Source organism: Camelus bactrianus, chromosome 13 (genome assembly GCF_048773025.1).
Source record: "Camelus bactrianus isolate YW-2024 breed Bactrian camel chromosome 13, ASM4877302v1, whole genome shotgun sequence".
NCBI classification, from domain to species: domain Eukaryota; kingdom Metazoa; phylum Chordata; class Mammalia; order Artiodactyla; family Camelidae; genus Camelus; species Camelus bactrianus.
Window position 1 is genome coordinate 8,171,708 of NC_133551.1, and position 12,417 is coordinate 8,184,124.

The window sequence follows — 12,417 nt, forward strand, 5'->3', positions numbered from 1 at the left end:
TATATCTTTATATTAATATATGAACAAATTTATAATGCAATTTAAATCTTTCTGTAGAATTTAAAATATGTAGTTGTAACAAAAATACGTGAAATAAAATGATTTCACTTTTATTTTCTTTTCAATAAGCAAAACAAAATAAAATAGAAAAGAAAAAAAAAAGGTTTGAAGGAGTAGAAATAACTTTCTTTCCATAGAATCAATTCCCTAACAAAGGTTTTTTGGTTGTGTTGTTAAACAGCATATAAAATTGATAGGTTGTGACATATTGGAAATGAGGAAACAGTGGAGACATACTACCTCCAATGAAGTCATTTAGTTACCACGTCAAAACTAGTTCTGCTTCCTGAATGACAGGCCAGTAAATCGGGAGATGAGGTGTTAGAGCAAGGAATAGTGACTTTATTTGAAAAGTTGGCAGACCCAGAAGATGGCATACTGATATCCTGGAGAACCCTCTTCCCCAAGTCAGAATTCAGTCTCCTTTTTTACTAAAAAGGGGCGGCTGTGTGGTTGGTTGTTGCAAACTTCTTGCTGTACGAATTGATTTCCTTGGAATCCTTTGTTCTTGCAGCTGTCCATGTGGGTCAAATCATGGCACCCCTGTAAAACCTCAAAAAAACAAAGTTTATTCTTTATTTTGCAACTTGCCATCTCTACATAAGTGTAGAAGAGCTAACATCCTTAAAGATCAGAGCCCGCAAAATAGGCCCTCCTGGATATTTCAGGCTAAAGGCAACTTTCTTTTACAAAAGGTGCAGAGATAACAAGTCTTAGCCTAGAAAACAGGGTACAGGTTTAAAGACAAACGAACACATCTAACATGGAGTCAAATTTGTTCTTTTCTATTACAATTTCTTTTTCCACCTCATAGATAATTTTAGTAAGAAACATGAGCAATTTTTTTACTTTTGCTTCTTAATAACGGATAAGTGGCCCAACTACAGTTTTGTGAACAGGGATGCTGTGCGGGCATAGGGGTCACAGCAAATTCTTGTTGGGGGTGGTCGACCCTGCAACATGTCTGATGCCCTGTGAGTGTTGGTGAGAGTCCCCCTAACCAGGGGCTCTCTTCAGGAACCACCATGTGGGCATTGACCTCTGGAGACTTCTTTTTCAGCTGTAGGAAATTTTTTTTAGATGCTGTGATGAAAAAATCACTCCAGCTGGGGATAATCAGGGAATAAAGGAAGGGGAAAAGGGCTTAGAGTAGTGTAGAAGAGAAGGACAGAAGATCAGGGAGCCTGGGGGCTTGGGGGCAGGGCCTCGGGAGAGAGAGTAGCAGAGGTGGGGAGGGGCCCGGCTCCAGAACCAGCTCCTGCACCTTTCCCTGCACCCAAGCCTCACAGCTTTTAATTGGGCCCAAGACTCTTTCCTGTCTGGATGTCACCCTGGGCAGAACGTTGAGAATCGAAGGTAAGGTGTGGGCAGCACTCACCTAGGGGGTCACTGAGGACTTGGTCAAGTCCACAGTGCCTTTTCTAGTCATGTGTCTTCACCTGTTCTTTATCTCAGGATCTGAGAAGCAGGAGCAAGGAACTCAGGGAGAGATCCAGGAAGACATCTGACTCTGTTAAGAGACGACAGTCACAGCGACACGGGGAGCGAGGACACTTGCAGCAAAGTAAAATGACTTCACAACTATTGCATCAGAGCTGCAGGTGTGAGAGAGCCTAAGCCTGTCTCAGAGTGCAGGGGACAAGAGGAAAGGAATGGTAAAATTAACACTGACAATTGAAATTTTGTTAAATAGCCTGCTAATATTAATTGTATCAAATGAATGTATGCAGGTGTATTTCTATGATCATTTTAGGTACACACAACCCCACCAGCCCCTCTTTCTCCCATCGGGGATGGGCTTTCTCAAGCACAGTGCCCCTCCTGGTTGAGTGGGCCACGCTGCGGGTCCTCGTCTGGGGCCAGGCTGCTGCAGGACACTGAGTCCCCGAGGCACGGCCTGGGAGACATGACAGGAACATCTCTGCTCATAACTGAGAGCCTCCGTTTCCCCCTGCAGTGTAAGAATGCCGGTGACTCAGTTAGAAGCATGCATCCAACCCGTCCTTCCGTGTCATCACCATCTAGAATCGGTGCCTGAATCTTCTGAATTTCTCCAGAATGTGGTTTAAAATCACCTTCGACAATTGAGTGTGTGTCCTCTTACAAGTGGAGGAATTGCTGCCGTTTCCCTGGAACTTACTCACCACTAGTCCATCTGATTTTTCTGTGCTAGGATTCAGTATGGCATGCTAAAAATTCTGCAGTCAGATCTTGAAACACTGATGAAGAGGATTATTTATTTTATTTCTTTATATGATAGTGTTTTACTTTCAAAATTCAGAGTTTTCGGTTCTTTCAAAAAATTTTTTGGGGGTTGGAGAAACAACTTTGCTCTTACCATCTCTGTGACCTGTTGCTTTGTGCCTCTCACCTGTCTTCTGTCACTTGTGAGGTGGTTCCATTTGTGACCCTGTCAGGGTTGTTCATGTTATAAAACATATAGTCTGTTAAAGTACAGTCCCTTTTACTCCGAAGACATTCCACAAATACTCCTTAAATCTGGGTGTGGTTTTAAGAAGACAGAATCATTAGAACATGTACTTGCAGGTTGCTAGTGCAAAATCCCCAAATCAATAGTCTAGCTCAACATCTAAAATCTTTCTAATCTACCTTGGATTTGTATGGATAAGTGAAGCAGTTTGCTAAGAACTCAAGACCAGGGTTAGAATACAGGCTGGTGTAGCTCAGCAGGTCCTCCCAACCTGATGCTCTGCCAGAGGGAGGGGCCGAGGGGAGAGGGCTTGTCCTGCCCTCCCTGAGCTGACAATTTGATGGCAAAGATCTTTATCAGGTGAAGAACTGGGAGTTTCTTCTAAGAAGAGTGGGTTTGAAAAGAGTCCTAAAACCGCGGGAGTGACACAATCCCTTTTGTCTCAAGTACGTGAGAGCGGCTGTGGGGACACTTGGGAGACTCGTGAGTCCAGGTGTGCAGTGTTGGTGGCTTCCACTTGAGCGGTGGGACGGTCAGTGTGTAAAAGCGAACAGATTGAAGGCATGTTTAGATGGTAAAAATGAAAGGATGAATGCTGTCTGTGAAGGTAGGATGGAGGAAGGCCCAGGTTTCTGGGTGGATTAATGAGGTAAGTGATGGTCCTGCTGTGCTCTGAGGAGGGAAAGCTGCAGAGGGAGCTCTGGGGGAAAACTGATGAGTTCAGCTGTGGGTGAAGTGAAAGGCTGTTAGATGTGTGGACTGGGAGATCTGGTGAGAGCAGGTACTGAGTAGGAGGAGGGGAGAGAGACCTTCAAATCATTTTGTCTTGTGAACATACAAATAAGTATGAGTAATGACACACAACACCTCTATATTCTGGATTAAAACCCAGTAACATTTTTCTATATTGACTGCAGAGGTTCTTAATTATTTTTTAATAGAAATAAAAAAATAGAAACAAAATAGTGAAGTTAATGAACATCTTAGAGTTGATGTGTGTCCTTGTATGTATTTTGATACCTCATCTGTTTATAACCATAATCTACAAAAAGTTAGCTTGTTTAGCATAAGAGTTAAACAGAGGGACGTGAAACACACTGTTGGGGGTTGAGGCTGATCACCTTGGGCAAACTATGTCGCCTCTCTGTCCCTTAGTTACTTCTTCTGTGACTGCCTCCAGGCCCCTCATCACAGCTGATTTCCTAGACTAGATGTTGGGAGGGAGGCTGCTGAAGTGGCTAAGAAGTGGTAACTGCTTGGGATACTGAAGAGAGAGACGAAAACCGATTAAAGCCGAGAAACTGAGTACAAATACCCTCAAAAAAGGAAAAAAAAAAATCACAAAGTGTTTTGAGCCACTTAGCGTAAGGGAAACAAAATCACGTGGACCCAATTTTCTTGAGCATATGAGTATAGTGGGTGGAAGGGTGTCATCAGAAAAGTGTTGAGAAAAGGCCTTTTGGTTTCCCTTGACATTTGCAGTAAGGATGGGAGCAGAAGCGAAAACCCCCTGTTCACTGTGGAAGGTGCTCTTTTTTGCAAAACTGACCAAAGGTTGGAGACAAGTCATCAGCGGTGCTGGCAAATGAAGAGACTTCTGGATTGGGTGGGGCACTTGCTGTGACTTCCAGGTGGCCTGCTGGCTGGGGGCTGTGAGGCGGGCAGTAGGTTTGCAGGGTGACCCGGGCATAATTCCTGGCTCTGAGGCTGCTGGTCTGACTAGCAGACCTGAGCACCCGCAGACTTAATGGGGCAGCTCGGGATGTGGCCTGGGACACCTGCCTTTCTGAGGGCAAGAAGAGGGCTCCCCTGAGGGGGTGTCCCTGTGGAGAGTGGAAAAGTCCTCCTGCAGGGGAAGAAGTGCCTCTGAGCAGGGGGAAGGATGCACAGGCAAGACCAGCCTGAGCATGGAGGTTTTGGGAAGCCGGAAGTCATAAAGTGGCCCAAGCAGCCTTGTTCCTGCGAGATTGGAAGGAAAAGATGCTGAAAAAGCAGGCTAGGGTCAGACCGTGTTGTGGGTTATGAGTGACAGTAAAGGACTGGTCAGGCAGGCACGAGAGAACCCTGTGGGCGTCCCAGCTGGGGCATCACGCCAGAGGGAGGAGCAGAGGTATGGACTTTGCCACTTATTAGCTGTGTGACTTTGAGCAATATCACCCCAACCCTCTCTATATATATCTTCATCTGTAAAGTGACACAGCTCGTGTCATCAGAAGGCTTAGTTTAGCTCTGATCCTTTAGTCCAGTCCTGTCAGTGCTGCCCTGCAAGGTTCTGCAGCAGCTGCTCTTACCCTGAGAAGGGAGGGCGTAGAGGGACATTGTAGTGCCCGAGGGCAGGAAGGGGTTGCTTTAAAAGCAGACATGTAGCCGCCTGCAGCTGCAGGCCTGCAGGCAGTTTGGTTGATGGTCCTGGAGAGGACTTTGGAGGCCATAGCATCATCTTAAAACTTGTTTTCCCTTGGGGACCGGATTTGCCTTTGCAGATTAATGTTGAAGATTTGGGCTTCTGGCAAAGCTGTTTTCAGAGATGAGTATATACATAACATATAGTATAAAATAAAATGCTTTTATTTAATCTGTGGGACTTTGTAGCTGTTTGGAGCAGTTCTGTTGGCCTGGTCTCCACGGAGGACACTAGGGGTCAGCAGAGCGTGCGGGAGGGCAGGCCAACCGCTGTGCTTCTGCAGGGGGTTCTCCCCAGCATGGAGCTCTGTTAAGTTGAATCTTCTCTGAGTTTGGTTGCCAAGCGTGCAGACAGCAAATTAATGAGTTCTGGTGGGATTGTATAATGACAGGAAGAAAGAGGAAACCGTAGTTTTTCGGGACTAGAACATGCTTTTGGTTCCTGACTCAGTGTGTTCCATTACAGAATTGATGAGTTGTGTCTATTCTGGGACTTCATTGAAATAATCGTTCAGCCTAAAATTTAAGAGTTATGTTTTATTTGGCGGGAGGCCTCGAGCCTGGATGACAGCCTCTCAGATCTCTGAGGGACTGCTCCCAAGAGGTAGGGGAGGAGCTTGGATAAATAGGAGCTTTACAACAAAGACCAGGTACTTGGAACAATAAAAGATTGCTTGTTATCTAAAGAAAGCCAGATATCTCAAGTTCAAGTATTTAGTGCTTTTCTATGTATGGGATGAAGCAAACATATGGGTTATTGAATTCATTCCTTTGGCAAGCACCTAGCTATCTAGGGACAGTATCCTGTCCTTTCTTATTCTGAGTCTGCTCAGAGGGCACCACTGTGAGTGGCTGAAAGGCTGGGTTTCAGGCATATCCTCGCTGGGGTGTGGCAGCAGCTGCTGAGGGCTTGGTCTCAGCATTCTTTGTTTACTGACATGGTTGCAGTATTTTCACTCACATTGTAGTATTTTCATTCACAGTGCTCCCCCTTGGTCCTAAATTCGACCTATATTTTGAGAGACATTTCATGACCAATTTTGTCCCACGGTGCTAGGATGGCTCATTCCTATTTCAGGTGAAGAATTTTCTGAGCTGCCATTCAAGGTGTTAGGTTTTTTTATCAGGGCCTGTTGATACTAAAAGTTTTCTGGATCGCCTGTCTTACTAGTCTATTATGATCCAGGAAATGTTTGCCCTTCGTTGCTCATTCCCATACCTAGAATCACACTATTACATTTATTTTATGCAGGGTTAAAAATTTTATCTATTTCTTCAGGATGTTTAGCCATCATCAATCTTGTAGGCCTAGTTACACGTTGGGAAATGTAACAGACAACAATTTAATAAAATAGAGATCATATAACTAATATAGCTAGTAACGTTTTTAAGTAACGAGTAAGAATTTAATAGTAGAGAAGTTGTATATTTGGGTTAAAATTTTGCTTGTATTTCTGATTGAGTTTGAGTGATCTTATGAGAAAGTTCATATTTATGGTCAGGCTCCGAGCAGGTATTAATTGGCCAGGTGAGTTCTCCCACGTTGTAAGATCAACAGTGGCCTAAACAGAACTATAAATTATTTTTAGAATAACGTTTCTGAGGGCTATCTAGTTAGAGCCTTGGAGTAGGGAAACCCACCAAGGTAACACAGAAGTACTAGACATAGGTAATTTACCATAAACTTAACAATTGGAGTAGTTCATAATCAAAGGTAGGAGAAATTGTCAAAGTAATTGGTATACAAGCCTGCTCCGTTGTCTTGGGTCAGCTGTCGAGCTCAGATGTCGTCTTCTTCTCATCCTGGCCTGGTAGCTTTTTCACCATTTTGGCATTGTTTTCAGGTGAGCAAGTGCTCTATAGGCCAGTGCATTGCAGTGGCTGTTTCTGATAGGAAATGAATCCGAAATTCCGTTTCCTTCAGCTTTTGTGTGTATGGTCTAGTTAAGAGTACTTGATAAAAGGTCTTTCCATTCAGGTTGGAGACAGTTCTTTAAGTCATGCATGTTCCAGTATGTATAATCCCCTGGCTTAGGTCATGGAGCATTGGAAATTTACACAAGGATAGATTACTGAGCTTCGGAAACAAACCTAGAGTATCCTTTTCATAATTAAATTAAACTGTACAGCAATATGACATAAAAGCAAGGAATGATCTGGGAAGTGTCTTAGTAAATATAGACCTCAATTAACAAAACTAGAACTTAATATCCAGTAAAATATAAGATTTTTTCTCTCTAAAATTACCCTCATTTTTCTCAAAGCCAAATCAAGATTAATTTCTTTACAAGTCAAGTCTGATTATTTGATCATATAGGCTTTTTTAAATTGGCTGTGTTGGAACTTTTAATAAGGAGTCTCAGGGTAGAATGTTAATAAGATTTGCTAAGGCCTGGAAAGCCCCGTCAATGGCTTGTCATGGATTTCTGCCTTACAAATTTAGGTAAATTCTTTTCTCTTTAAAATCCTTAAAATACCTTGAGATTCCTATATCTGTTAGGAGATGATCTTCCTCATTTGTCTGATAGAGCCACTGGGGACCTAAGAGTTTTTAGTCTATTGAGGGATCAGATAGAGAGAAAAGATAACTGTTCCAAGTCTGATTACATAGGTATAATTTATCAAATTGCTGTGAATCATAGCTAGCTTAAAGAGAAGAGATTCTTTATGTCTGGGAAACAGGTTAAAAGCCAGTAGTATTTTAAACAAAATCAAAAATTATAACCATATTCACCAGTTTACTCAGTCCCATGTAACTAATTCTTTTAATCACAGTTTTCATTGGAAATTTAAAATTTCTTACCCAGTTTAGTTCACTGCTATAGTTTGAAATTTATTAGAAATCAGTAAATCTCCTTGAAGAGCAAGCATTTTGCAAAACCATCAGAAGACAACCATTAACTGTCTATAAATGACAAAAGATTTAAAATCATGGTTAAACACCATTACACTATAATCGATAAAGAAACCTGGTCACTATACCCAGAATTATCACTGGTAACATTTCAGATATACCAGAATTTTAGGGAGTCCATATAATTTCTACAATATCTATATTAATAATATTTTCTCATACAATATAACCTTAGAAGATTTATTATTCATTTGACAATATCATGTTATTTAACACGCCAATTGAAACTTACTCTTTTAAAATCTCTCTTTGGGATGTTTCAGGGGCCATCTGTAACTTCCCAAACTTAACTGGAGATTAAAAGAACTTTAATTAGAAATTGATATCTGGGGATCTTTTTAAAAGATTTCAGAACACTTGGTCAGATAAACATATAGGTCACTGTAAAGCAGTACTTATTCATTAACAAGAAAATACGTCAAAGGTAAAGGCAGAACAGATCAGTTAAGTGGTATAAGAAGGTTTACAATCTGTTGCTGAAGGTGGATTAACATTTCAAAAAACATGTTTCCTCTTAACAGCGAGAAAACCAAATCTAGTCTTGTACCAACTTACTTCTAAGATTCATTTACTTTGCCCAAGTTGATTCTAAATTTAGCCAATTCCGACAACGTACGAAACTCTTTCCTTAGGGTACCTCTTCCACAAGCCTTCCACAGCTTTCTATTCTCATATTAGTGTGTCCCTTATTTTCTCTTCCATTCAGAAATAACCAGCTTCAGGACAAAGTCACTATTTTTCATTAACAAAATATAATTCCATTCTTATATCTTCCTTTACACATTTATCTTACTTTCCTAGGATACTGAGATCATTCCCTTAAAAATAGAGTCTATTTCAGGGTGGCACCAACCATTTATTAATATATCTAAACACCTTTAGTTTCTCTGTAAGAGTAAGTTAAATGTTAAGTAATTCATATTTCAATCTTATTTTATCTGAAAATGGCATAGCTATTAAATAAAATCCTATCATTTAACTTAATTTAGCACAACTCTAGAATTTAAAGATACCAAACATTTAGAGATTATGTTAAGCATACATTTTAAAAATATATTTTAAAAATTTACCCAAAGCTCTCATCTCATTTGCATTTAATTTACTTAAAATTTTACCACACCACATTACTGTTATTTTTTTCTTGACAAATCTTCACCAGATATAACAGAATCTTATTTGACTTTCATTAAACCTAGGTACAGTAAAGGTATTATACTTAATATTGATGACTTTAAAGATGTCTATATTAATTAGAACAAACTTAAACTAAACAATATCAAATATTATCTTAATATTGAATTTTTCCAGTTCACGTGATGCTGAAAGTCAATTTGTTCAGTTTTTATTTTAAAAATACTTAATTTGTAAGCTCTTATTTTTTACGTCAATTAAGCAGAGATCTTTGACTTTGATTTTTTTTTTTAGCTGTATAAATATCTCACATCTGTAATGTGTACGCAGGTTTATAAACAGACAAAAGCTAGAGATCTCATAGCTTCACTTTAAAAGTTAATTATAATATAGGTATAATAATAGTTCTAGTAGGCTGAATTTGCTTGCTCAAATCACTAAGGCTTACTATTTATGAAACAGATATTTAAGATTTCTTGACAAAGTCTGAAGGACCCGTCAGAGTTCTGAGTTCTAAAATGCCAAAAATTTCTTGGCCCTAAGTTTTATCTCATTGAGCTAACTAGGCTCAGTCCTAGGTCACTGTTTCTGTATTTACATTTCTGGTCTGCAAGACAAAGACACACGCTTCCAGTTCCCCAGAGAACTGCTCTGTCACCCAGAACCAATTGTATCTCCGTAATTGGCATTTTTTTTAGCAATCAGGAGAGCTGTAAACAAAGAATTCAATGTTTTAAAACTTTAAGGTTTACTTTATCATGTCTTCCAAAGCTTGCATAAGGTATTTAGTGATGTCTCTTTTCCTTGAGTTATAAGTTAAACCCAGGGTAAACCTCTTATTATATTTTTTTTATTAGCCATTGTATATTAGTTTTTAGTTCTACGTTATATTGGATGGCTCATGTAACTCTATTGGTTTCCTTTACTTTGTTCAATTAATATTTTCTGAGGGACAGATATGTGCCCAGCCTTATAATACCAAGAAGGGGAAGCGTTTTTCCATTGAAACAGATCTATCCCACAACATAATTAAGCAAAAGGTTTATATAAAGACCATTTAAATATACCAATTTTATAAATATTTATCTCAAATTTTTTAAATCTTATACCTTTAATTTTTATATTTATTAGGTTTAATCAATAATTTTTATTTCTAGAAGGATTGCCAGAAACTTTTTGTTGTTGTTGTTCATTGTATCTAATTTTATAGAAAAGTCTCTAGGATGCCCAAGTTTCAGCCAAAGTGCTTAGGTCCTACTCAATTTTTAATTTGATTAATTGGTCTGTTGTCCCAATCATTAATCAAGTATATCAGTCTATATATACATATATTTTAAACTGTGGCAAATAAAATGGACTTGTTTGAACTTTAATGTTGGGGGACAGTAGGTGATCTCTTTGGCCCTTTTTTTTAACTTTACTAGTGTAGTATCATAACCTTGTATCTATTCCAAAAATGTCCATTTTATTTATCTCATTCAAAATAACCATATAAAAATATTTATCCATTTGGGATAAGCCCTTATCTTTTTTTTTCTGACATTTTTACAATCCTTTTTCCAGTTATTCAACTTAATTACCAATAATTATTCTAAGTTTTTATTAACATCTCTAGAACCATTTATTGGAAAGGAAAAACACAAATGTAGCTTTTCAAAACAGTTTTTTTTTTTAACTAAGTTCTTAGGTTAACAATTAGATATATTTTTCTATCTTTAAACTTGATTTTAATAGGTACCAATTAAACAGCTGTTTATCATGAGATCTCTTTCAACTTTCACAAATTTAAAAGCTTTTCCAAATTAAAGGATCCATCATATGGCCATCAATTTATATATATATATATATATATATAGTGATTTTAAATGAATAAGATGAAGAGGCTTTTCCACATGAGAGTGGGGGTGTTGCCTAAATAAAATTCAAAGCTTTACTCTCCAAAAGCTAAAGGCCTTTGTGGTCCAGGCTGATGCAACAAAGTTTAAGATGGCAAAATATCTGAAAATTGGTACAAACAAAGAATTGCTTAGAATCCAATTTATTTACGTGGCCACCATATGTACGCAATACTTGTACCTTTTGTATGGCAGAGTCCAAGGTTTCCTTTAAAAAGAAAGTAAACATACATATACATACATAAACACACTTAAAAGACCCAGAGAAAGATAAAACGTTTACATTTCAAGGACACAGGAAGAGAAATTCAAGTTCCCCCTAAAGTGGATTTTGTTTTTATAAGTTCAGAATTCCAAAAAATGTTTCTATCAGGCCTGATTATTTACTTTCAGATTGAGATTTTCTTTTCTAATTCCCAATTAATGTTGTAAGTTTTGTATGTACATAAACCTGGCTGGGGTATTAATTGGAGGCTGGCAATCTGTCATTTCTTTTTCTTTTCTTTTCTTTTTTTAATTTTTTTTGAAAGTTCTATTCCCCATTGTAAGGTCGGGTACTCAGAATAAATTTGCTAGTAAGATTTCCCGCAGGGACAACTCTATGGCATGAAGTCTTTGTCTCTACCACTCCTGAAAGATTCTCTGTCACCCGAGAAAGCTGTTACCAGCCAGGAGGATGGTCCCATTTTTGGAGTTGAAAGGTTCCTCGTAAGAGTTTTACTTTTATCCTGAAAAATTCAATGGATGTAACCAAATTGAGGAAAACATTAGACCAGCCTCTTACCTAACCACTCAGTCCTGAACCCAGTGTTTTCAACTTGGACCCACTCAGGACGTCTCCACTGGGTGAGTATTTTCCTAATAGGTTTCCACCAGCCCACTTCTGACGTCTCTTCAATGTGGGTATTTCCCGTTACCTTTCAACGAGGTCCCACCCAGTATGTCTCCACTGGGTGGGTAATTCCCCCCAGTCTCCTTCAACTGGAGGGCCAGGTACCTGGAAACACCGCCAAATAAAACTCAGGATTATCAACCAATATATGAGATCCGAGAACCAGGAGAGACTCACCCAAATTCATCTGGACTCCCCGAGGAGGCGGATGGTCACAAAGGGCCACTGCTGGTACAAAGGCCCCAGTTACTCGGAGAGTTCAGGTGGAGAAAGTCTGCTCTGGGTCCCTTCATGGTGTCCAAAACAGTTGACTGAAATACATGTGCCACCTAAAATTTAAGAGTTATGTTTTATTTGCGGGAGGACTCGAGCCGGGATGACAGCCTCTCAGATCTCTCTGAGGGACTGCTCCCAAGAGGTTTGGGATGAGCTAGGATATATAGGAGCTTTACAACAAAGACAAGGTTGTTGGAACAATAAAAGATTGCTTGTTATCTAAAGAAAGCCAGGTATCTCAAGTTCAATAATTTAGTGCTTTTCTATATATGGGAGGAAGAAAATATTTTGGACTCACTGAATTCATTCTTTAGACAAGCACCTAGCTATCTAGGGCCAGTATCCTGTCCTTTCTTATTCTGAGTCTGCTCAGAGGGCACCATTGTGAGTTGCTGCAGCGGCTGGGCTGCAGGCC

At 39.4% G+C, this 12,417-nt stretch overlaps 1 protein-coding gene across 5 annotated transcripts in view; it reads left to right on the plus strand.

The window, feature by feature from the left end:
- LOC141579551 (uncharacterized) overlaps window positions 1–12,417 on the plus strand; it is a 139,538-nt gene that overhangs the window by 113,685 nt on the left and 13,436 nt on the right. For 2 of the 5 annotated variants that reach the window (XM_074376034.1, XM_074376035.1), the window contains one exon: window positions 1,516–1,715. The exons of the other annotated variants lie outside the window; for them this stretch is intronic. The gene's annotated coding sequence lies outside the window, so the exon portion shown is untranslated. The remainder of the gene's footprint in view (window positions 1–1,515; window positions 1,716–12,417) is intronic. 5 annotated transcript variants of the gene reach the window in all.